The sequence below is a fragment of the Patella vulgata genome, chromosome 1, assembly GCF_932274485.2.
Source record: "Patella vulgata chromosome 1, xgPatVulg1.2, whole genome shotgun sequence".
Classification (NCBI taxonomy): Eukaryota; Metazoa; Mollusca; class Gastropoda; family Patellidae; genus Patella; species Patella vulgata.
The window spans coordinates 44,752,588-44,771,428 of NC_065879.2; positions in this window are offsets into that span (position 1 = coordinate 44,752,588).

The window sequence follows — 18,841 nt, forward strand, 5'->3', positions numbered from 1 at the left end:
GGACGAGAGGTCCAGAAATAAGAGTCATTGGGACAGAATCTCGAGATCTGCCCCTGTCAATTCCGCCTGTTTTGCAAGAATTGACATAACATTTGTAAAGTCTGACGCCCCACGACCCACACACCAGTGGTACTAATAATATAACTGAGCAGTTCACTATAACCGTGAATATGACAGTGCGGAGACAGTATAAGATAACAGAGGAGTGGAAGAATAATGTTATAAAGGAATCAAGTGCCGTCGGCTTGAAAATTTTAGTCAATGTCATGGCAAATGGAAACAAATTCTCGTTTACGACAGAATAAGAAATGGGACAGAATCTTGAAGCATACCTGTCAATTTCGCCTGTTTTGTTAGAGAAATAACAATTCTACAGTCTGTCGACCCATAACCCACTCTCTAGTGGTACTACTAACATGGCGATTTACTGTAACTGTGTCGTGATGTCGACCTTAATAAGGTGACAACACGACAAACCGACAATACGGCATTTTATGCGACATTACGGCATTTGTATGCGACGTTACGAACATTTTAATGTCGTATTGTCGGTAAAAATTTTGTATTGTCGGGTTAAGATGTCGGGTTGTCGTAATGTCGGGTTAGTGTCGACATGACGACATTACGACACGATACCACCAATCAGCCACCATAAAAATGGACATTTGAATCCATGATTGAATATTATGTATGGTTTAATGGTCAAGAGCGAGACATTGAGTACGCTGTAATATCGTGTTGTTTCAATATTATGCATTGTCTTAAGCTCGAAACCATTAACTTAAAATACAGACACTCGCACGTGTTTTGCAATGAAATACGTCACGTGTATTCAAGACAAGATTTCAACTAGTATAAATAATGTACGCTTGGCGCATTGCCTGTGCTATTATTTGGACTGGGGGCCCAGTGCGGGGGGGGGGGCTGGTGTCCATCAAATGGACACAATACGATGCCGAGTAGTAATCAGGCTACCGTTTGGGCAGGCATTCTTGTATCATGAAAACATGCTGAAAATCATCGAAAGTAATCACCCTTTCAATAAAAATGTAAACTTGCTAAATTCACCTTTGTTCTCTGTGACCCCGTAGGTCAAAAGGTCAAATTTTCGGTTTTTGCACTAGGAAGATTTAGAGCAATAAATGCCAGCGTAAAATATAAAACTAAAGCGAAACATGTTCTAATTAACATCCGGTCTGATTTGATATAATGGTTCGCCAACATCAAAGGATGACGTAACACCTGTATTTTAAAAAAGGAAATAACTCTATATTCACTCATCGGGTTCGCGTCAACATGTTTTAGGGAAGCGGATTCCCGGAAATGGTATAAGGAAACACTTAACACCATTGGGCATATCTTCAAATGAAATAATGGCCCCCAAAATATTAATTTTGAGACTAAAATTGCTATTTTATGACAAACCAATGCAGAGTTATGCCCCTTTATAAATTTGGATTCTGGGCACCATGTTTCTCGGGTAATGAAATCCCCGAAAATGGTTCAAGAGAGTACCGGACATCTATGAAAACCATGCCATATAAAAGTGTGACCCCGACAACCTAATGCAAGCCCTCACTTTCAAGTATTTCTCTTAAAAATTGACGTCTTTTTGTTTGTCTGTAGTTTTACCTTCTAAAGGAAAATGGCTTAAATCCCGAACTGTACCCTCAAAATTTGTTACTTTCCGGTGCTCCAATTTTGATAAACTTTTAGGATGCCATTCAGTACACCCAACGCTACCAAAAACCATCAGAAACCTTTTCTTGCAATTGTTTGGGGGGTTGGCCCACTTTTTTTTCATAAATTGACTGGACTAGCAATGGTATAGTATAAGATAACCTAGTCAGCTTGTCATGTTTGAAAAAAAAATCCCTGTTATGGGTATGTTGGTCTAAGAAATTGAGAGAGCTTGTTACGAAGATTTTGATATTTCAAAATATATTCTTGATTGCCATAAGAATAATATTAGTCGAACAGTTGGTAAGAAGTTATCGGAAGTATAGCTTGTTTCAGAAATACGTAAAAAAAAATCTTTAAATTATGAAATTTAAAGGCGATCTATTGCACTTAAGAATTTTTACTTGTTGCATATTCAATCCCAAGAGAAATTGAAACGTATTTTACTCATGTTGTAAGTGTTGTCTGGCCATCAGAATTCTGCAAAATCTCTCCCCATAGTCCAGAGCATTTCAGAGACCAAGTAAGCGCCCCATTGAGATAAACTGCCCTCAAAAATTTAAAGCTCAGTTACATATCGGCGCTCAATTCCATTATGTCATCATTCTTCAACTCCTCTTTCTTATACTATCTCATCACTATCATATTCACAGTTACAGTAAATCACCATGTTAGTAGTACCACTACTAGTGAGTGGGTTGTGGGTCGACAGACTGTAGAATTGGTATTTCTACTCTCACAAAACAGGCGAAATTGACAGATATGCCTCAAGATTCTGTCCCATTTCTTATTCTCTCGTAAACGAGAATTTGGTTCCGTTTGCCATTACATTGACTAAAATTTCAGGCCCAGTCCCAAAAAAATTAATAGATCGGTTACATATCTGAATTTTTTTCGCGCCGGCGGCACTCGATTCCATTATAACATTATTCTCCCACTCCTCTGTTATCTTATACTGTCTCCACACTGTCATATTCACGGTTATACTGAACTGCCTAGTTATGTTAGTAGTACCACTGGCACTGTTGTGTGGGTCGTGGGGCGTTAGACTGTATAAATGGTATGTCAAATCTTGCAAAACAGGCGGAACTGACAGGGGCAGATCTCGAGATTCTGTCCCATTGATTCACATTTTTGGTCCTCTAGCCCACAAGAATTTCTCCCGTGGCGCCTTAGATTTGGAACCTCCAGTACCCCACCCCACCCACACCCTATTCCCAGCTTAAAAATCCGCTATTGCACATGGCCCCTAGAAAACTCGTACTAGGGGTATGTGCATCAGTCGGTCGCAGTTTGGCTAAATACCCCTCCCCCCGCCAAACAAAATCGTTATGTACTAGGGGTATGTGCATCAGTCGGTCGCTATTTCGACACCCCCCCGCCCCCGCCAAAAATAATCGTTATGTACGCCCCTAATTGGCCGAGAAAGTTCGGCGATCATGTTTCATCCGATTACCATTTCTATTTCCATCACTTTTACATTCCATTACTTTTACATTTTAGGTTTAGGGTTAGGGTTAAGGTCAGGTATTTAAGATTTAATCCTATAAATTCAGGGTTAGGGGTTTAAGATTAAACGAATGAGTAAGACAAAATCTTCAACAACAATGATATATTGAGACACAAAAATGGAGTCCCATTAAACACGAATGCCGAAAGTTCATCCAGATTTTCCGGCGTGGTTCCCCCTTGAAAGTGATGCAGGACGAAGGGCCTGATAAGGACAGCTGTCTAGTCTTTCGGATGGGTTGAAAATACGAGGTCCCGTGTACACATTGGCGTGAACGTAAAAGATCCCTTGACAGGTAAAAGATACAATTCGAAATAAGAGTAGGCCGTAGTGCCGCTGTCGGGGCAAAAATTCCTTATAGCACACTGTATGGCATATGCCCGTCTTCATTAGCCCAGTTCGGAGCAGAACAGTAGGACGTTAAACCCACATTTCATTTCTTAGAAAAAAGACATATTATTGGTTACCATGAATGAATGTAAACTGTCATTAAGTAATTGTTATTCATTATTAGCTGGAGGGGGATGTACGGCCGAATTGTTAGCACGTGCGCACTGTATCATAAGGTCTGTCATTGAGTCAACTGGCGTGGTTTTGATTCCTCGGTTGTACGTGACAAGGAGTTGGGTCGCCTGTCCAACCTCGTGGGTTTTCTCCGCCGGGTTCTCCGGTTTCCTCCCACTGCTCAGACCCCTACGGGCAAGCGAATTATTGAAATAAAATTGAACCATGTCCCGAAATGACCTAGTTTGTGTCGAGTGGTCGTTAAACCCCACCTCTCTCTCTCTCTCTCTCTCTCTCTCCCTCTCTCTCGCTAAATCCGACTTGAGACCTGCAGACAAATTTCTGTTAATGTGACGGAATATTATTATTTTATTGTTGTATGTTAATCCTGGTATTTATGTCTGGAATATTTATATATTTCAGTCAATCATAATCAGCATCATAATCAATATCATCTTATCATCACATCAACATATGAGAGATTTTTTGGTTGAATAAAGTAGCCTACATATATTATGTAGACAACTGTTTTGAATGTTGATACGTCCAGATATCGCCTGTTATATTTACATGCTGCTGGAGATGCATTGGCGCTCATTGCCCCGCTTTTACCGAGTCTTCGGGTGGTTTACATTTCATTGTCATCGTGGGTGCGTTACATTTCACTGTTAGGGTGGGTGTGTTAGTATTATTCGTGCATTTACATGTGATCATCAAACGTAAAATGGCAATAATAGATATAGGTGGAATAGTGCACATGAAAACAACTTCTTTATTCATTCTTATGCACTGTTTACTCGCCCACATTTTCATGTGGACGTATTATACCGTTGCCCCTGTTCACATTTGTTTGTGGACACGGTACAGGTCACAATTTTTATCCAATGTTGATGAAGCTTAATCTCTGACATACGTCGGAACGTAAATTTCTGCATTATTGTCCCTTATTGTGTGAAAATTGATATTCAGTGCTCCAAAACCTTCCTTTCTGGAGTTACCCCCTTTGACGAAAACCTTCTGGAAGCAAAAGAGGTTACAGATTTTCAAAGATTTATTTCAAATGTGATGTTCCCAGAGCCTCCCCCCCCCCCACCTTTTTCCGAAAACGTTGTGAACACGATAGAGGCTACGGCCTTTAACGGATGTTGGTTCGAATTTGATGTGAAAATGAAATGAATTAAAATGGAGTTTATGTCCTATTTTTCTGCACTTGTTGGGCTAATGAAGACGGGTGTTCGTCATCAGTGTGCTATCAAATAAATTTTGCCCGGACAGCAGCGTAATTTCCTACTCTTATTTAGAATTCGAACTGTCAAGGTTTCTATTACATGCACGCCAACGAATACACAATGTCATTGCCAGGTCATCCGTCGCGAACCAATGACAAGATGAACCCACTCTGGAAAATTCAGGGGAACTTTCTCGACTACCAGCTGGATTGAACCCCAGATCTCCGGATTAATGATCCAGTGCCTTACTCAGTGAGCCACTGCGGCTCTCGAAATTTGGTGTGAAGCATTGAGGTATCGAAAGAAAGGTTCTTTTATGTGCACGCCAATGCGTACACAGGAGCTTGTGTTTATTTCTGTGAGTTTATGATGATCTAGCGTTCAAAGTGCAAAAGATGTTCGCCTCCCTAAGTCGGCGTACAAGGTTGGTACTTCTTGGGGGTCATGAGCGTTTGATCTGGCAGTGAGTAAAGTTACGACCTAACCTTGTGCGTTCCCTGTAAGGTCCCGGTATCCTCCCTTTACGCGCAAGCAACTGGAAAAAGGTCGGACCCAGTGAGGTACTTAGCAGCAAGGTCAATGCATCGTGCACTACAATAAATCGATACTGGTTAATCGTATCTTTGGGTTTAGCTAATAAACATAAAACATTGTGTTAGGAATTCGGGTTATTTTTCTTGAATGAAGTGTGCAATAAACTCGCCTATCTTCAACATGAAATCTTAATTAATCATAATGTGGAGAGGATGAAACTTAAACATACATTATGCAAGAGCTAAATCTTCCAATTGCAGGTCTTTCTTTAGGCCTGAAATGTTATCTAAATTATTAATTAGACATTAATTAACTTATCCAGACCATAATCAACTCTCGGTGGCATTGCTAGCCTGTGATATTTACTGGATTAGAACCCGGTCTGCTGCTTCTGATTAAATCAAAAAATGCATAATCGGGACTATGTTTTTATCGTACCGACTTTAGTAATGATGATCGATGCTAGGCCCAAAATTCAATCGCTAAATACTCGGTTCAGGGTGGATCAATTTGACTGAATGTTTTATTAAATTCCCTTTACATTATCTAGCTTTTAACTATTATAGTGAGAACTTCCAGCTCTCCCATAATGTATCTTTAATATATTTGGAAACCGGGAGTAAATTAAAGACCATTTACCAGTATGAAGCGCACTGCAACTGGACTAGGAACAAAACTGAACAATTAAAGGAGCTAAATCGCTAATATAATTTGGACCTAGAAATTGACATAAATGGGTCACAACGCATCAACGCATATAATAATGTAATATGAATGTACATAAACTGATTTAAATTCAATCGTTTCCGTTTTTATTCTAATTTCAAATCAGTTAAGTTCGGCGAAATACGTCTGGTTATTCCAGGGTACACCGGTAGTATTTATTGCGCATGGTCTTTAGATAAGAATATGCCGTCACCGTTTGACATGACAAGTGGAATATGTCTATCCTCGTTCTTGGAGCCCCTTGTTACAAATGGCGCCGAAACGCATTCTGGAACACGATTTGGTAAAATGTTTATTTTGTCTTAAATATTGTAACCTCATCACTAATAGACGGATTAAGGAAGAAAAAAAGAATAACCAAACGACATAATGTATTCTCTGTTTTTGTGGTTGGGACATGCTAAATTTGAATGAAATCAAGCCAAAAACAAACACATCAGACATAATGACGTTCTCGTAGAGCTAGACGTCAATAGCTAGAGTGTCAAAAATGAAAACGACAATAAGAGCGATAACCGGGCTAGAATTCCGAAAAATTAGCTTTAAGGGTTAAAAGTTAGAATTGATCAATTTAAATCATTTTTGAACCTAATAAACCATTAATCTGGCATATTGGAGATATCCTCTGACATAGATTTTTTTTCTTATGCAACTTATTGGACGAACAATTTTTAATATGTAAATAATCCACGGGTCCAGCTATGTGATTTAACTGCGAGCACTTCGCTTTTGTAAATAACGCAAGCGAATTCTTTTTCCCCACGGTTTTTTTTCTATCCGCACAGATGACGCCAAACATCAGTTAGCTGAACCTCTTGTTTTAACCTGGGTTTTTTTGTTATTATGTCAAAGGAAGATGACCCGCCCTCTTTTCTCACGACAGCGATTTTATAAGTGTGTTATAAATTTACTTTTTGATATACAAGGACTCTTATTTTGTGTTTTTACCAATTTTAAGGTGACTTTTAATATACACGAACGTTTTTATTTTGTGTTTTTATCAATTTTCAACCCATTAAGTGTAAATAATTTAATTAAATCAACCTGTATATAATATCATATTAATGTATTGGACGTGCAATCTTTAATAAACAACAAACAACAACAACATCGATTTTTTTTTTGTTCCTTAATCCACTAAACAGATAGTATAACATGTATTAATGTCAGAAACCAAGGTATCATGTTGGTCATCACGCTATTATACTAACTTAATTAATTATTAATAATAATCCGTTAATTAACACTGGTAACCAACACACTAGAAATATATGTTCAACTGTTAATTTGATCGGCCACCCACTATTCTGCACGGTTTGTTTGGCGTATCCATGAAATTATTAGTGTGTTACAAACAATAAATTTATGACGATATCCAAGCAACAACAAAATAGAACAAAAAGATAAAAACAACCAAAAAGTTGTTTTAAATAGATGGCTATTGAAACCGGTTGGCCAGATAATGTTTTAAGATAAGCTGGCCTATTAAAACCAGACAGTGTGTTAAAACCGGGTGACGTTTTAGAACCAGGTGCGATCTGTAGAGTATCAAGTGGGCCATCACATTAAAATAAGATAACTGTACTTACTCTTTCTGGTTTGTCTTGATCTTCACTTTTGGTAATAAAACAACAGGTTTCCATTTCTGCTTCTTTTTCTTTAGAATTCTTAAATAAGCGAATGAAGATACTAGTATCTGCCATCATGTTTCATGGCTCCACACATTTTTTATTCATCAACAGAGCACAGTATCTTCCATTTGTTCGGAGAATTAAGGATAAAAATTTCCACAAAAACCCTTGTCTTGGGGGGTGGGGTGGGGGCAGTTAATCTGGCAGCATTATTCTATAAATTGAGGATTCAGTTGAGGGAGTTAAAATAATCCTTGGATTTAGAAGCTGGGGGTCGACAAATGATTATTATTCAGAACCGCTCCCGATAATTCTCAGAGAAAGTGATCTACATGTATCTGTGCTTCCCCCTAATTTGAAATGTGGATATATTAGTTTCTGAAAGTTCTTTAGCTATGTGAAAGAAAATCAAAATACTTACACGGGGCCAACGTTAACACACTCTACAAATTCACTAACGGGTGTCTCTGTTCGATTTTCACAACTTTCATCAACTGATTGAATACTGGTTGATGTTCCAATTGATGGATGGTTTAAAGCCATAATTTTTGGAATGATTCGGCCCATTTTTCTCTTAAATACAGAGCTCTCTTTTACATTTTGACTTGACTCTCGGATAGGAAATTGTCGTACAGCACATTGGACGGCGCTGAGGTACTTTGAAGCAAAGGGGGTCTGAGAACTATTAACAGAAGGCGTGGCAGAGTAAGTTGATGGGGTGTAGCCTGTTGACCCCAGATTAACCCCTGGTAATGATCGGTTCCTCCAAATGGAAGCCAACCTTTCTCGCTGATAGTTTGTTAAAATATCAGAATCTATGGTCATCCCATCACTAAGTCTGGACGTGCTGGACTGTGTAGACCTGGGAGATCTAGTGAAACCAATGTAGGGGTTATTTACCTCTATTACTGGAACATTATTTTGAGTTGCGGCTTCTTCCTCCTTCGGTTGGATTTGTGGACCTTCCTCGTTCTGGTCCACAATTTGTGGTTTAACTGATTCAATAAGTTTGGTAGCTACGGTCTGAGAAGCCTTTTCAACTTTAGTGCGCGATCGCTTTAACAAGTTTCCATTCTTGGCTGCAGCCTTCTTCCGCGAATTCCCAAGCCTTTTGTTTTGAGTAACCGTAGGAAGTTTTCTTTTGGTAGAAGCTTCAGGTTTGTTACTTTGAAAAGGGATGATATTTGGTCTTGGTGGAGTAGATAATCTATTGGTTGACTGAATGAACTCTTTGGTGTTGGCATAACCACTTAGCATCTCTTTGACAAAGGGGTCTTTCATTTTTGGTTCTTGGATCTGGGGGCTTAAGGGCCCCCTTGGGGTTCTTGGTTCATGGGTAACGTCATTTCCAATGGTAACTGAAACCTTTATAACGGGTCCGATATGGCCGTCATCGTCCAAAGAACTATGGTTGCTTTTGGAGATTTCTGTTCGGGTATTGTCCATGTGTTGACGGTGAGCTTTCTGTATCATTTTATTTTGTCGCGATTCCTGTATAGAGGGTAAATGTCGTCGGTCGTTACTGAAGTTCCTGTTCACCAATTCTGGCTGTTTCTGGTAAAACAGCCTTTCTCGAGGACTTGCATTGATTGTGATATCAAAATGGCTGTTAAGCGATTCTTGTTTTGGAAATCTTACAGTTTGTTGGGTTTTGATTTTGGGCAAACGGAAATCATTCGTATATGGAATGTTACGTCTAGTTCGAAAGTTCCAACTCTGTTTTTCGTTGAAAAGATTCGGCGTCGCAGATCTGTTATTAATCCTAAAAGAGCACCGCTGGCCGTTCTTACCGGCTAATCTGAGGTGATTAAAGTTTGTTGTCAGATCTTTGACTTCATCAACCGATTCCGATTGATGTTGAACTGTTTCCTGATAATCGACGATAGCTGTGATGCTTCGTGTTACAACTTTTTGCTGTTTCGCAGGATTTTCCTCCTTATTTCGTTGGTTAATTGGCGAATCTATTATATTCAGATGTCGCTCGTACCACGGCACATCCTTAGAAGATCTTTGAGTTGTAACATCGACGTGTCTCATTGTCGTGTGTCCACTCGGACCCCCGCCAAGGTGAGGTTGAATTGAATCAGAAGATGAAGCCACCCACAAACTCTCCAAAGAGATTCGAAAATTGTAACTGCTTAGTGTTGCACTTTGATTTCTATTTAAGACATATGTTGTTACGTTATTTCTGTGCTTGGACAATTCCAACATAGGGATATATTTCTCCATTTCCTTACTTGGGAACTTACTCCCTATTTCATATCCATATTGAGAATGAATTGGTGATGAATTCCGCTTATCTTCACAGAGTATATCGTGTATTATTATAACGCACACGATGTCTTGCCATACGAGTCATGGTTCCCAATTAAACAGGTTCGTGCCAAAAAGGTTCGGTTCGGATTGCGTGTGTCAATATATCGCTGGGTGTTTTCAAATAGGTACATGTATCTTATTTGGAACACCGTACCAAATAATCAATATACAAATCCTCCTCCTTTGAACATTCTATCGTATACTTCACCTACGTTTATTCGTTTCGATTGTTTCCCCTGTATCTTAAACTATAAAGAAATAAGTGTGTATGTAATAGCAGTTATTAGCAAATAAATCAATCTAATTCATTTCGTAAGGTGCAAATAAATAAATGAAGTTTATCTGGGGGAATCACATTATAGGAGCTATAAGCCCCTTCGATTAGTTTTTAAAAAAGTAATAAAGTATAATCTTTGAATGGCATTTAGCAATTGGACATAATATAACACAAAACAGTTCTATGGATAACAATCATTATATTATATACATACGATGTTTCGACAAGATTTCACTGGTCGTTATCAAGCATACAATTTACAAATGAGGGAAAGAAATGTGAACAATAATAACAGAAATCATCAGTTTACAAAATAGATTGTTCGTGGGGAGAGACATATGTTGGCGAAATGTATGTAAGATTGGCTGAACACAAATCTAAAGCTGTCTCGAAAAAATCAGCCGTAGCTGCACACCTTAAAGCCAACAGACAACACAGCATAAATTGGTCAGATGTAAAAATTCTAGAGAGAAATCAAACAAACAAAAAAACAAGAAGCTATCCACATAAAGAAAACCCGGCCTCAGCTCAACCTAGATGTTGGTATCTACCTATCCAAACATTATGACCCTTTCATTTTAAGTAACAATTAATGTCAGGAACTGTTTTAAGTCATAAGACATACCAAATAAGTTTCCAAATTAGCAGTTAGGTCTATGCAATATAACTATAAACGTTTTCTTGCTTGGGTCTAATGTCAAACTGTTTAACTTACAGATCGGGTAAAAAAGGATGGCGACCGTGGTCACATTCGCAGTTAGTCTCTCCCCCTCTCTCTCTCTCTCTCTCTCTCTCGTTTTATTAATCGACTTAAATATTATCATCGAACAAAACCTATCAACACATAATATCTAAAAAATTTCGACAAAATTGTTTGGTTCCAAATCAAAGAGGATTCCCTTTTTAAAAAGGCCCAATCTGTACTGTTTAAAAGGCTATCCTTTTTCAACATCGAAACTACATCAATGATTTTAAAAAATGTTTCTTACCAATTCCAAAAATGTATCTTTATGTTAATATTCACACATGCCACATTTGGATTCGAGGATTCAATTCGTCAAAAGGCAAAAATAAATGCCATTACAAACAATGTAAATATTTTCCCGAAAAGATTTAACCCTGTCTATCCAATCTCAAGTTTGACTAAATCCTTTTCCAGTAATCTGACCATTTTTCACAGTTCTGGCAATTAAATTATAAGCTAGGTGTTAAATAAGTAAACAGGGCTTCGTGACATGCAATGTTACTTTGGTGTACCCTTGGGACCTCGAAATCAATAGCACCGCATCCCCGAGATTTCTGATTATTAAAGTTAGAACGTAATGCATGAAATCACTGCTAAGACTTAAGGCCATCACAGTGTTGTCGACTTTTCGGCAGATATGCCAGTTATTTTCTATTTTTGACAACAAACGTTAACGACTCTTGGACTTGACAAAGTACAGATTAACGACTCGCGAACGTTATCTGGCAATGCCAAGATTTGTGTTGGTCGTCAATCTGATTAAAACACAGATCCTATTTCGTTTCGTTTTTTATAGTTCAAAATTTCGTTTTATTTGTCTTGACAACACTAAAATCTGAAAGAGTTATTACATAACAGGCGTTCTAGTTGATGTGGGGAATTGACCAAAGAAACGGTCTGTTACGGCGAGTTCTTGGCGTGCTCTGCACAGAACTGTGAGTAAACCCCTAGAAACGTCAACGCTGATTGATTAATCAATGTCTGACATCATAGGATCAAATTTCGCTCATATGACCCCTGAAGGGACCTCCCGGTACAACTGGTCAGATCTTCATGTAGTGTAGGCCATCGAAAGTATAATAAAACGAAACGAAATATAGATCTGTATTTTAATCAGATTGGTTGGTCATAAACCTAGGATTTCAAGGAATCTAAAGACAGAAGGGAATTTCTTAATGAATAGATCTCTGGAGAAACAGTGAACTTTGGCGCATCCAAAATAATAACTTAAGATGTGATATTTTTCTAATTCTGGGGAAAGCTGGTTCGAGGTCCAGTAACCAGTAACCCTGTTATACATTATGAGTTCACTGGTGAACTCCGCTGACATGTGTGTGTGTGGGGGGGGGGGTAGCGCTTGCGCGCTGCATCATAAATAAGGTCTGTCATTGAGTCAACTTGCGTGGTTTCGATTCCCCGGTTGTACGTGACAAGAAGTAGGGTCGCCTGTCCAGCTTCTTGGGTTTTCTCCGGGTCCTCTGGTTTCCTCCCAGTGCTAAACACCCCTACGCGCAAACAAATTATTAAAATAAAATTGGGCCATATGTTAGTCCCGAAAGGGCCTAGTTTGTGTCGAATGGACGTTAAACCTAATTTCTCTCTGTCGGGCTTGGAAATCTGTCCAATAGCTAGTCTGTGGTGGCCTTTACTCTAGCATATAAATATTTGAATGTTGATTAAGGTATATAACATTGATTGACACCTTTAACCTCGATCTTCTCTGGTTTAATGATATAATAACACAACATAAAGAGATCAATTCGCTAAAATAACGGTTAATTCGAGCACATTATAAATTATTTTAACTTTTAAATATTGATATAAATATATATTTTACTTTTTAAAAAAAACCTCTAATGATCAGGTTACCTTCTTACAAAATTAAAATATTGGCTTCCATGTTGAAACAGCAGACCAGGGATCCAGAGAGACTACAGGAAAGTGTTAATTAAAATATATAAAAAAAAAAAATGGTAACCTTATCTATTAAGAACGACATAGAAAGTCTAGTTTGGAATAATGAAGCGGGAATTGACTGTTATTCAAAGTGAAAAGCTTAAAAAGTCTCCGGAGCGACGGAATGACCTATTGTATTATTGTTTAAAAATACATGATTTATGGTATGGTTTTGGAGGATGGCATGTGATGTAAATAAATCATTGGGGAAATGAATTGCATACTGATCTACGACACAGAAATAGTGGAATTGAATTGCCTATGGTATAAGGCAAGTGGAATGCGGGGCTGGATTAAGCAAAATGAGCACGTGCTTATGGCATCATGGGCGGGGGAGGGGGTATCATCTGCTGCGTTTAGGGGACAAATGTATAATATGTAATTTAAAAATTAATAAAGAAATTTTAATGAGCTTTTCATTGTTTTTCTCCTTCCTTACGGTTGCCTGATTTGTCTCAGTTAATTATGACGTGTATAAAACCCCATTTTGCAAAATACAAATTTATTTTATGGTTTATTATTGTTTATCTTTGGCCCCAATCAGCCATGATCCGAATCAGCTTGCATTCTTACATGATGCGCCACCTCTAATCCGCCAATGTGCCATGTTTGGCGCATGCGCTGGGGGTTAGATCTATTTGATAAGGCCAACTTCACGTTTGGTCAAAGGTCACGACTCACGGGTTGTAAACACGGCTAGCGCTAATCATAACCCTAACACAGGACCTAGCCCCAATGCTTACCCTAACCCTAACCTACGATCTCGCCAACAATCGCGTGCCCTAACTGTATTTACATCTCAGCGACCTTGACGAACATTTAGCTGGCCTTAACAAATAGATTTAGCCCTGGCAGTCCCTACCAATATGATAAAACGCAAGCTGCACTTTGAAGGCAAAACAAATCGATGACTAATACTGCTAAAACCAACAAAAACGTTTTCTTGATTTGAACACCTGGCAGTAACTATATAATCAACATCACAGACGTTTGCATTTACAGACTACCCCCTTTCAGATAAAAATCCTTGGACTGATGCAGACTTTATTGATGACTTCTCTGTGCTACCGGGACAAAAAACACCCTTATTGTCGGGTATTCTAACGAATATTTGGACTCTCCGAACAATGTTCTCACTAAACGTGTCTGTAATCGTCTGAACATTTATGGCCTTAAACAATTAATTACTTTGCGGACACACCGCTCGGGTCACACCCTCGGTCATCTTCAATAGAAGGCTTAATCTCGCCCTAACTACGTACATCTTATCAAGCTAGATGTTGTAAAACTCGCGATCATTGCTTCAGGAACATGACCCTCGATTGGGTTCTATGCCGAAATGATAATCTTGTGCAAAACATTGATGTTATCAACAACCTAATCTCTGGCCATTCTCTGGCATCTTTTGATGTTAACTTTCCAAAAACTGTGAAGCTTGCAAAAGAAATACAATATAGAAATTATCAATCCATAAATTTGGACAAGTTTACTGATGATCTTAACTTGAGTTCACTTTTCAGTAACTTAACAGCTGACGTGTTGATGATATGGTTGATTACTCAACGCAGCCATTTCTGTCCTCGTAGCAAAACACGCCCCGGTTCGAACCAAAACCGTTAGTCATTCACTGAATATTCCATGGTACGATGAATCAGTACAAGACATCAAACAAAAGCGTCGATAAGCTGAACGGAAGTGGCACAACACTGGACTGGCTGTGCATAAACAAATTTGTATGTAAATTTGTAGAGATTTTCAGAAATGTATTTCAAATGCCAAACCACATTACTACATCACAAATATATCCAACTGTGCTTCTAATCCAAAGGCGTTGTTCTGAACCTTCTGGGTACAGAATACATCCAACTGTGCTTCTAATCCAAATGTGTTGTTCTCAACCCTAAATAATCTTCTGGGTACAGAAAACAAGGTGATTCTTCCTGGTGGAGAAGATGGTACTGTGGCCCAAGAGTTCAGCGATTATTTCATAGACAAAATATCTATTATCGTACTGAACGACCCATAGTTTCAACAGAGTTCAATGGTTTCCAATCTGGTCAGCCAGAGCAGCTTAAGAAGATAACCCTTCAGTCCAAACCTACATCCTGCTCATTAGATTCCATACGCATGCAGTTCCTGTTGAGAATCCGGGATACTATTTTACCAGTTCTGACTAACATCGTCAATAAAAGTCTTCAATCGGGAACGGTACCACTTAGCTTCAAAACGGCAGTCATAAAGCCTTTAATCAAGAAGTCCACGCTTAACCAACAACTGTTGAAAAAATACCGCCCGTTACCTAATCTAACATTCCTCTCAAAGATTCTAGAAAAGGTTGTCGAGCAGCAACTAATTGACTACCTACAACAGTCCGGGCTCTTTGATGAGTTTCAGTCAATCTATCACCCCACACATAGCACTGAAATAGCTTTGGTTTGCGTCATCCACGCTTTAAAATTATCCGTCATTTTGATTTGTCGGTCGGCTGCTTTCGACACAATAGATCATAACAACCTACTTGACCGACTGAAGACTGACTACAAAAGAGTTGGATCTCTACAGTGGTTCGGCTCATAATTAACCAGTAGATATCAGTATGTTGACATAAAAAAAAACCTCTTTGTCAAAGCAAGTGCAACTATCCCGTGGGGCACCTCAAGGTTCAGTGTGGGGGCCCCTCTAATTTAAACTGTATACAAAATCCCTTGGAAACCTCATCGATAGTTATAATATTCAGCACCATTTTTATGCTGATGACACCCACTAATAGATAAATTTAACCTCAACACTCTCCGCCAGCTCTCCACAATTGGTAATTTGGAAAGTTGCATAAACGGTATTAAGAACTGGGTGCCGCCAATATGTTAAAGTTTAACGACGACAAAAACGAGCTTCTCCTTATTGGACCTGATCACAGACTTAATACTTGCATTGTGAAATATCTCAAAATGGGAAATTCAGATATTCCGATATCAAATGTTGTGAAAAATCTTGGCGTGTTCTTAGATTCAAACCTCAGTTTTAACTCTCACGTAAACAAAATCTTAAGATTTGATATTTTCATCTTCGAAGAATAGGATCAAAAGGTGAATGAATAACATTAACTGATCCAGGCCATAATCAACTCTCGATGGCATCGGATTTCTCCGATATTAAATAGATTAGAACGGTTCAGCCATATTTTGATTTAATTTAAAAATGGAGGAGCGAGAATTACGTTCGAACAACCAGTACGGTGGTTGAAATTATTGCACACGTCTGTCTTGTCAAACCTTCAAAGGCTAAAGTCTTCGCTCGCAATAGAGTAATCTGAATGAAATGTTCAAATTATTCATTTTACATTATCTATTTTCGAACTATTATAGCAAAAATGGCTAGCTCTTTATCTAAATCTTACATAATGTATCTTTAATCTGATAGATTACAGCACAGCGCCTTTAATATTTGTTATGTTTTATTTAAATGTTTACCAAAATATGTGTTTTTTGGCTTCTACAGTGAAAATGAGTCATTTGAGTGTGTAATTGTGTGACATCGAATTTATATAACATGAATTTTGTCCACATGACGTCTTCAATGAATACCATTGAAGTAAACGATTAAAGTAAAACGATTGTATCATACTTATAAGATTTGTAGGTGTCTTTATAGATCGGAGGCTCTGTGCGCAGGAATGTCAAATGGGGTCATTTGCACTGAAAGTGCATCATGAAAATATGCTGAAAATGATCGAAAGTAATCACTATTTCAATAAAAATGTAAACTTGTTAAACTCACCTTTAGTCTTAGTGACCCCGGAGGTCAAAGGGTGAAATTTTCCGTTTTTGCACTAGGATGATTTAAAGCAATAAAATGTCTGGCGAAACCTGTTCTAATTTATAGTAGGAACATTTAAAACTTATCTGTAGGTGGTCTTAGCATCGTAATATTTACTTTGGAACGTCGAAAAAGATCGTGCATTTTCATCTTATTTTCAGGATACAAGCATGGCTGCGCATTCACTTTCGGTGCAAATGAACTCATTTGACCTTTGACCCCGAATATCTCGAAAACGTCCCAATGGCGGACCGATTACCACTCGGCATCGTATTCTACGCGAATTTTACTATAGAAAAGTTGGGTCTGGTTTTGTGCCCATTTTATCGACACCCCTCCGCACTGAGCCTCCAGACTATTAAGAAGATTTGAGCCTTACTTTTATTTTTTCAAAAGAGCCGTGGTGGCTTAGAGAGTAAGGCGCCGCGTCGCTAACCAGAGGGTTCGCTACCGGTATTGCCCTAGACAGTTCCTTACAGGGGCGGATTGGGCCATCGGGCGATCGCCGAAGGGCCGGTCGGACATAAAATGAAAAAAATAATTTTGTTCAATTCGTCTAAAAAACCTTTTTCTGCTGAACATTTTATGGGGGGGGGGGGGTATTGGACCGGCCATGGAGCGATGATGATCATGTTGTATGTGGCCGGTGGCTTTAACGGGCCGCCACGCCATCGCTGGAGTCTGGAATGGGCTGGTATAATAGACTTTCTGGGCCGGGTGTGCTGGGTGTGGGACGGAATTCGGAATCCTGCAATGGGGATTCCGAATTTCATCCGAAAATTTCATCGGATTCATAGTAACTTGTTAATCAAATGGTCAAAATTTTCTCAACTAGTCCCATTTTTTAACCAGTTAAATTCTCTTGACTCTTGACGATACAATGATAATACGTTAATTAATATGACGATATGATAATTTCACAGGTTGATGGTTGTAAATTACTTGCAGGTCGGGGTTTTGGCCTAAATTAATCGATTTATGAGATATATTATTTGACAGAGATTATAATCAGATATGCCACCAAATCGCAAATATGGGGTTCATTTTACAAAATTTCCGCGGTCAGTAAAAGGGGCCACTCAGACACGGGAGCCCGGGCCGGTTGCCGACCCCAATCCACTCCTGGTTCCTTATGGTTTCCTCGTGTCCCTGCTGCAGATTGGAGGGCCCGGCAAGGTACAATGTTCAGTCGTTCAGACGGGACAAAAATTGCGGTCCCGTGTACACATTGCCTTGCAACAAAAGGAACCCTTGGCAGTTTTAATTCGAAATACGAATAGACCGTCAATTTCTATCAGATTTTAAAAACCGTTGAAATATATCACCGTTACACCATAATGCATAATGATGGTTGAGTTTGAGTTTCGTAAAAATCTGATCGAAACTGCCCGACAGAATGGCCGCTCGCTCCTTGTATGCAAATAGTGTAAAAGTATGTAATACCAGGGTTGTGGGCCCTCTAGAGGTCACAATTTGTATCTGATTTTGATGATGAAACTTAAAATACCTTTATATCCCGAAGATCTAGGTTCCTGTAGATTCACGCATATCGGACCGTAACTTCCTGGATTATGCCCCCTGAATCGTTTCCTTTTTTGGGCTTGTTCTCTGTCCATCTCTTGAAAAATGTGGGCATATTTTGCATGACAACCGCTTATATTAAAAAAAAAGTCAAACTTTGAAATCGGCTAAAATGGTGATGGTAAACGATTAACTAAGCCATTTGATGCTTATTGTGAAAGTTTTACAACAACCGGGCTGTAAACATAGGTTATGTGCAATTTGTTTTAAAAAACCCAGGAAATTTTGCTTGTTGAAATGTTTTTCCTGTATAAGATAGAAACTTTTTGGCAGATTTTAATAATCCTTTTTTTTTCCTTAAGTTTCTTTTTAAAAAAAACAGGACAACAAATCATA